At 37.2% G+C, this 8,645-nt stretch overlaps 1 pseudogene; it reads left to right on the plus strand.

Annotated features, from left to right (window-relative positions):
• Positions 1 to 7,320: 7,320 nt before the first annotated feature.
• Positions 7,321 to 8,240, plus strand: LOC102871311 (annotated as a pseudogene).
• Positions 8,241 to 8,645: the final 405 nt, after the last annotated feature.

The raw sequence follows: 8,645 nt of genomic DNA on the forward strand, positions 1-8,645 counted from the left end.
GATCTTGACCCCACATTTCTCTTCATAGAGCGCAGCCTCCCGGATAATCTGTTCTGCATACAGGTTGAAAAGGTATGGAGACAGAACACATCCCTGGCATACGCCCTTCCCAATTTTGAACCATGCAGAGTTTCCTTGCTCTGTTCTGACAACTGCCTCTTGGTCCAAGTACAGATGTCCCATTAGTTCTAGGATTCCCATTCATTCTTCTCAGAGTCAGCCATAGTTTGTCATGATCCACACAGTCAAATGCCTTTGCATAGTCAATGAAACACCGATGTGCATTCCTGTGGTATTCCCTGCTTTCAGATAAGATCCATCTAACATCAGCTGCAATATCCCTAGTACCACGACCCTTCTAAACCCAGCCTGGACTTCTGGCAGTCTCTGCTGATGTGCTATTCCAGTTGCTTTTGGATAATCTTCAGCAGAATCTTGCTTGTCTGTCCATTTGTTGTACAGAGGTAACCAATGGTTGCTGTGATGCTGAACTCTGTGACACTGATTTATCAAATGTGAAAATGGTTACCAATGGTGGACAGTGTTTGGTGGAGTTCCCAGATTAAAATAAGCTTGGAACGAGGAGTGGTATCCACTTCTGAAATAGCTTGCCTCTGAAACCCTATGAACTTGGAGAAACAATGAAAGTTATACAAGTGTTCAGGTCTTTTGTTCACAGGGTCACTATGAGTCACCTACGGCCTGATGGCACTTAACAACAACAACAACAATAATTTTATTTAAAAGCTGTAAAAGAACAAATACTGGTATAATGGGAAATACATCAACAGCAATCTAGAAAGCAGAAAAAAATATCACTTTTAACAGCAAGAAAACCAAAGAGCAAAAAGTGCTGAAATATGTAAAAAATGAAATATGAAACATGTAGAAATTACAGATGAATTTAATAAAATATTATTTTCAATATTTAATGAAAGCAGTAGTGTTGTTGTTGTTTTGCACTATCGAGTTGATTATGACTCTAACAACCTGATGTACAAAAGCCCTGAAACCTGCCCTATCCTGTGTAGACTTTATTGTCTCTGACACACCTGAGTCAATCCTTCTCAATGAGGGTCTTCCTCTTCTAAGAATGATGTCCCTCTCCAAGGACTTGTCCCTCCATGCAACATGCCCAAAGTATGTCAGACGAAGCCTCAGAATTTTTGCTTCCAAGAAACAGCCTAGTTTTACCCTCTCTAGAATGAACTTATTTGTTTTCCTGGTAGTCCACGGTATATTCAATACCCTTCTCCAGCACCAAAGCTCAAAGGCATCAATTCTCCACCTATCATCTCTAGTCATTGTCCAGCCTTCTGATACATAGCAAGTAATTGCGGAGACTATGGCCTGGATCAGGTGCTCTTTAGTCTCCAACTGACGTTGTTGTACTTCAATACTCTGGAGAGGTCTCTGACAACAGACTTTCCCAATGCAATTCATCTTTTGATTCCTGGCTGCTGGTACCAAGTGTATTGATTGTAGAATCAAGCAAACTAAAGCTGTTCACAATCTCAATTTCTTGACCATCTGTCATGATGCTGCTAATTGTCCCAGTGGTGTGGATCTTTGCTTTCTTTATATTGAGCCTCAATCCATATTGGAGGCTGCAGTCCTTGACATTCTGCATCAAGCACTTCAGGTCCTCCTCAGTTTCAGCAAACACGGTTGTGTCATCTGCATAATGCAGGTTGTTGATGAATCTTCCTCCAAACCTGATGCCACATTCCTTCTCATAGAGCCCAGCCTCCTGGGTGATCTGTTCTGCATACAGATGGAAAATGTATGGAGATAGGACACATCTCTGGTGTACACCCTTCCCAATTTTGAACCATGCAGTGTTTCCTTGCTCTGTTCTGATGCCTGTCTCCTGGTTCAAGTATAGGTTTCACATAAGTTTGATCAAATGATCTGGGATTTCTATTTTTTTCAGAGTTAGTCACAGTTTTTTGTGATGCAGACAGTCTAATACTTTTGCATAGTCAATGAAACCCAGATAGATATTCTTCCATCTAACATTAGCTATAACATCCCTAGTGCCACAATCTCTTCTAAACCCAGACTGAACATCTGGCAGTTCTCTGTTTCTGTGCTTCTCCAGCTGTTTTTGACTAATTTTCAGAAGAATCTTGTTTGCATCTGATATTAATGATACTATTTGATAATTTCCTACTCTGTTGGATCACCTTTCTTTGGAATGGGAACATATATAGATCTCTTCCAGTCAGTTGGCCTGGTGGTTGTCCTCCAGATTTCTTGGCACAACTTGGTGAGCACATTAGGGCACCATCTGTTTGTTGAAATATGTCAGTTGGTATGCCATCAATTCGTGGGGCCATTTTTTGGAGTTTGTGAGTTTTGTTTGGGTTCCCCCCCCCCCAGTTCTTTCAGAGCAGCTTGAAATTCTTCCTTCATCACCACAGACTCTTGCTCATACATTGTTTCATGAAATTCTTCTGTGTCAGCCAATTCCTTTTTGGTATAGTGACTCTGTGTAGTCGTTCTTTTTTCTTATCTTCTTTTAATGCTCCTTGGGTCATTTAATATTCTTCCCAAAGCCTCTTTAAGTATTGCAACTCGAAGCTTGAATATGTCTCAATTCCTTCAGCTTAAGAAATGTTGGGCGAGTTTGGCCCTTCTGATTTTCTGATTCTAGCATTATAAAATTGTAAATTGAAGGTAGCAGAAACATTTCTAAAAATTCATAGAGTTTCTGGAGGAATGTTGTTTAAAAAGTTGATGTCACTCCTGAGATATATATGTATTTTATCAAAATATATTTCTAAATTTCTAAATACTCTTAAAGTTATGCCTTTGTTTATTCTCTTTCTTTTATTTAATTTTAAGGGATGGTTTACTAATTATATTGATAGTTTTATACACTACCATTCATAGAGTCATTAATTACCATTGATAAAAAAAACTCCTTCATTGCCATTAAGTTTGAAGCAATTCATAGCTGTCCATCCAATGAGTTTCAGAGACTATAAACTGCACAGGAGGAGATTTCCCATCTTCTTATTGTGGAGTGATTAGTGGATTTGGACCATCTGCCTTTACACCTGTTCTGTCCATTCTCACTCGATAGCAATGAGTATAAGCACCCATTTATCTATGATAAATGTCAAGGTTGTAGAGGGGCTTCGGGCCTTTTGTTCATAAGGTCACTATGAGTCGTGTTCAACTCGAAGGCAATCAACAATTATATATAATTTGTACTATAAAACAAACTGTTGTTGTGTACTAAAGAGTCAGAACCAATCCATAGCTGGCACTCCAGAGGGTTTTCAGAGGCAATTAATAAGTCACACAGGAGATTTCTGATCTTTCTCTCATAGAGCAGTTGGCAGATTATAACTATGTGCCTTTCGAGATTGCAGTGCAGCTTCTTGCCACTAGACAAAGCTTCTTACCACTAACCAAAGCTCCCCTAAAAACAAATTTAAAGATTTGAATATACAAAACATTTTATATCCATTTAAGAAATTAAAAACTTGCAGTTTTTAATTTGTGAATAAAAATTCACTACCCTCAAATTAATTCTAATGGAAAATGACCTTTCATCTGGTTTCCAGAGCTATAAATCTCAACCAAAAGTGACTGCTCAAATTTCATCTGAGGTAGATTCAAACTAGGTACTGTTCATTTAGCAGCACAGTTGAGTACTGCACTATGTCCCAGAAACTCCTTACCTATTATACCATAATGCTTGAAGAGATAAAGACTTGACAGATAAGGTCTGTAATGTAAGCAGAGACATTATAATATTATGTAAGCGTTTTCTTTTTCCTTCTTGTTGGTGTTATGTGCCATTGAGTCGCTTGCGACTCATAGTGACCCTATGTACAACAGCCCTAAACTCTGCTCTAACCTGTGCCAATCGCATTGTCTCTGACACACCCATCCCGATTACTTTTTATCTCTCAATGTTGCTTTAGAATATCAACTCCTAAAAAGTAAATAACAAATAAAAAAAAAGAATATCAACTCCTCCAAGAATGGATTGAGTTTCTTATACTACCCATTTCTTAGAGCAATTATTTCCTAGACAGTGACGGTGATAATAAGAACATAATTGAGGATTGATAACAACAATAAGTCCATTATGAAGAAGCCTGTCAGATTTGTTGAGAATTAAAGTTGTTGGAGTTCTATTCATTGTTGGACCAGTCAGTGAATGTAAAGACATAAATATCTATTTCTTCAACATCGCACCTTTAAATTGCTATGTTTAAACAACAAACAGAAACCGGTGTACTAACCAAAGAGTAATATGATAAAGTTTAAGCGATTTTTAAAATTGTAATCCTCCTTGACTACAGATATTTTCAGGTCATATTTTTCTATGAAAATAAAAATGGATTTCAAGGACAATTTAAACATTAACTATGTATCCAAGACATAAAAAGCCAGTTTTTAAAATTAATTTCTCTTGCATACATAAATGTCATTGTTCAGATGTTCTAATGGATAATGTAAAAATAAATGTGCATCTAATTTAGTATAAGAAATATCAGTCAATTCTGGCTACCCATCCCACCAAACAAAATTAAAATTGGCATGTGCCTGTAATCGTCCTCCTCATATACACACAAAAAATAATAATAATAACCTAATAACTAAAATGACAGCATCTCACAAGAGACCACAGATGCATTTTCAACAATTGACCTAATGATAAAATAAACAGAAATAAGGTAGATATACTTGAGTATAAATCTGTATATTAACTTTATTATAACTTATCAACTCAATAGCAATCAGCAGCAAAAATGTGGTAAATATTTGGTGTCCATTAAATGAGATAAGTTGAGTAAGAATATTCTAATTTTTAGATAAAAGCAAACTGCATTTAGTGGATTTTCCTTACCTCACAAACACTATTTATATAGACGAAATGTTGTTGTTGTTGCTGTTGTTATGTGACGTCGAGTCGTTTGCAACTCATAGCGACCCTATGTACAACAGCCCTAAACCTGCTCTATCCTGTGCCAATCGCATTGTCTCTGACACACCCATCCCGATTACCCCAGTCACTAAATCAATCCACCTCATAGAGGGTCTTCCCCTCCTGGGCTGTCCCTCTACTCTACCAAGCATGATGTCCCTCTACAAGGACCTGTCTCTCCTTACAACATGTCCAAAGTATGTCAGATGAAGCCCCAGAATCCTTCCCTCCAAGGAGTTGCCTGGGTTAACCATCTCTAGGATAAATCTGTTTGTTTTCCATGGTACATTCAATACTCTTCTCCAGCACCACAGCTCAAAGGCGTCAATTCTCCTTCTATCCTCCCTAGTCATTGTCCAACTCTCTGATGCATAACAAGTGATTGCAAAAACCGTGGCCTGTATCAGGCGCACCTTAGTCTCCAGAGAGACACAGTTACTCTTGAGTACTTTAGAGAGGTCCCTAACAGCAGACTTTCCCCTCGAGATACGTTTTTTTTGTTTTTTTTTATTTCCTGGCTGCCGGTGCCAAGAGTATTGACCGTGGAGCCGAGCAAACTGAAGCTGTGAACAACCTCAATCTCTTCGCCATCCATCCTGATGCTATCGATTGGTCCAGTGGTGAGAATCTTTGTCTTCTTGACATTGAGCCTCAGTCCGTACTGAAAGCTGCAGTACTTGACCCTCTGCAGTAAGTGCATGAGGTCCTCCTCAGTTTCAGTGAGCAGGGTTGTGTCATCTGCATAACGCAGATTGTTGATAGATCTTTCACCAATCTTAACACCACGCTTCTCCTCATAAAGCCCAGCCTTTCGGATAATCTGTTCTACATACAGGTTGAAAAGGTATGGAGAGAGGACACATCCCTGGCGTACACCCTTCCCAATTTTGAACATGCAATGTTGCCCTGCTCTGTTCTGACAACTGCCTCTTGGTCCAAGTATAGGTTTCGCATTAGCACGATTAAATGTTCTGGGATTCCCATTCTTCTCAGAGTCAGTCACAGTTTGTTATGATCCACACAGTCAAATGCCTTTGCATAATCAATGAAACACAGATAGACACAGCTATTTCTGTCCCAACTTTAGTAGGGACACAAGAATTTAAGTAATAACATGAAGTAATCTTAAACAAAACAAAAACTATCCCATTTATATCCATGAAGAAGCTTTTCCCCCCTTTTCATTGATGCAAAAGAAATGTCAAGCCTTGAAGTATTTATTGTATATTGGAAATCGTTCTAGTCTTGTTATATTAATGGTTAAAACCTGATTAGAACAACAACAACAAACTTTTGAGAATCTTATCCCAAACTCAGTATCTAAATTTGCTTAACTTATGGCTTAAATCAATTATTTGACAAAATAAATAGTTCATTAGATGAGTATACCAGGGAGGAAAGAGAACGCAGTCGTTATTTTTGTAAGGAATTAAGATAATGCTTGCATTCAAAAAGACAAAGCACATAAGAAGAAAGTCAGATAGTGTTCAATTGATCAATAATGTTTAGTATTGTACAAACAAATTTCAATTCCTTTGCCTTAAAGCAAACAAAAACTCGTCTTGAAACAATGATTTGAAATTCTGCTCTTGTGTCTATATGTTGTTTTCATATGCAATCAAGTATGAGCCAATTCACCATTGACTCTCTACCAGGTTTTCAGAGGCAATAAATCGCATCAGAGGAGGCTCGTGCTTCTCCCACGGAGCTGAGGGTAGATTCAAATCTCGGTATTATTATTATTATTATATTTCAGCACAGTTTTTTAGCACTAGACCACCAGAGATCCCTGGCAACCACATAAAGAGTACAAATTATCTGCATATAAAGCATTGTTAAGGGAAAATTTAAAAGTCCTAAGAAAGTTCTGTTATCCCAGTTAACAGGCAGTTTCAATGCTGATCTAAAAGCAGCACCTCTGCTGAGTAGAATCTACTACAAATTCATGGGTAAAATATGTACAAATTCCTTTCTTGCAATTTGCAATCTGCAAAAACTCTGACTGCAGGGCCAGTTATGACTCCAACACAACTTGATAATAATGTGTTGAATTTAAATATAAAGAAATGACATGAAAGAATAGTATGGTTTGATGCAATTTATTTGTGATTAAGAAAGAATTTATTTGTGATTAAGGAAGAATTCTTAACATTATTGCTATCCAAATAAGTATACCTCATCAGCAATTTATTTTAGTCACTGGAAAGTTCTTAACCAGAGGATAGAAGTGAAATATTAAAAAAAAAAACAGAAACAAACCCCAAAACAAAGTAAAAGCTTGAGTATTTTGAATTTGAAATAATTTAAAATAATCTATCAGAAAATTTCTCTGAATATCACATGCAGATTGGACAGAAGTTAAGAAGTCAGTGATGAGAAACAGAACAGTAACAACGTTCGTTCTGATAGGACTGGCAGATGACCCTCAGTTGCAGGTTCTGATTTTTCTCTTTCTCTTTCTCACTTACATGCTGAGTGTAATTTGGAACCTGACCATTATTATACTCACTATTGTGGATTCTAACCTAAAAACACCAATGTACTTTTTTCTTAAAGAATTTTTCCTTTTTAGAGATCGTCTTTACCACTGCCTATATTCCTAGATACTTGTACAACATAGCAACAGGTGACAAGGTCACTACCTATAGTGCCTGTTTGCTTGCTGAAGTCTATAGTGTAATATTTCCTCCTAGCTGCCATGTCCTATGACCACTATGTGGCCATTTGCAAACCCTTGCATTATGTGACTATCATGAATAGCAGAGTATGTAGGAGTCTCATTATCTGTTGTTGGATGGCTGGTTTAAGTATAATAATGCCATTGCTAACTTTTATTTTAAAATTGGAATTCTGTGACTCTAATATCCTTGACCATTTTACCTGTGATGCATTTCCCCTAGTGAAAATCTCATGTTCAGAAACATGGGTTGTAGAACAAATAGTTATGATCTCTGCTGTGCTGACCCTAAATATGATTCTTACTTGTGTGGTTCTATCTTACGGTAGTATCATCAGGACAGTATTTCAATTCTCTTCTGTCCAGCAAAGAAAGAAGGCATTTTAAACTTGTTCTTCCCACCTGATTGTGGTTTCGATCACCTACAGTACTTGTATTTTCATCTATATGAATCCCACAGCAAAGGAAAAAGTATCCATTAATAAAGTGGTTTCCCTCCTGATTTCTTCAGTTTCACCTACCTTGAACCCGTTTATTTATACCTTAAGGAACAATCAAGTCAAGAATGCTTTCAGGGATTCATATAAAAAGTTTATATTGCTCTCAACCAGGTAATATAGATATATGAAATTTGCTTTGCTCAATGAAGTTATGTATGCATATATATGGTCTGAGTAAAGGTGATATCTTTTCTCCACAACTATTCAATTTGTATGCTGAGCAAATAAATCAAGCAGTTAGAGTATATGAAGAAAAATGTATCATCAAGAGTAGAGGAACATTATCAACAGCCTACCTTATTGAGATGGCACAACCTTGCTTGCAGAAAATGAAAACTTGAAGCACTTACTAAAGAAGATCAAAGTTTACAGATTTCCATGTGAATTATATCCCAGCAGCAAGGAAATGAAATTCCTCATGACTGGACCAATAGACACCATCATGACAGGTAGAGAAAGTTCGAAGCTGTGAACAATTTCATTTTATCTGAATCCACAACCAACACTCCTGACAGTAAAA

Source organism: Elephantulus edwardii, unplaced genomic scaffold (genome assembly GCF_000299155.1).
Source record: "Elephantulus edwardii isolate Elephantulus edwardi_28Jun2011 unplaced genomic scaffold, EleEdw1.0 scaffold00030, whole genome shotgun sequence".
Taxonomy (NCBI): Eukaryota; Metazoa; Chordata; class Mammalia; order Macroscelidea; family Macroscelididae; genus Elephantulus; species Elephantulus edwardii.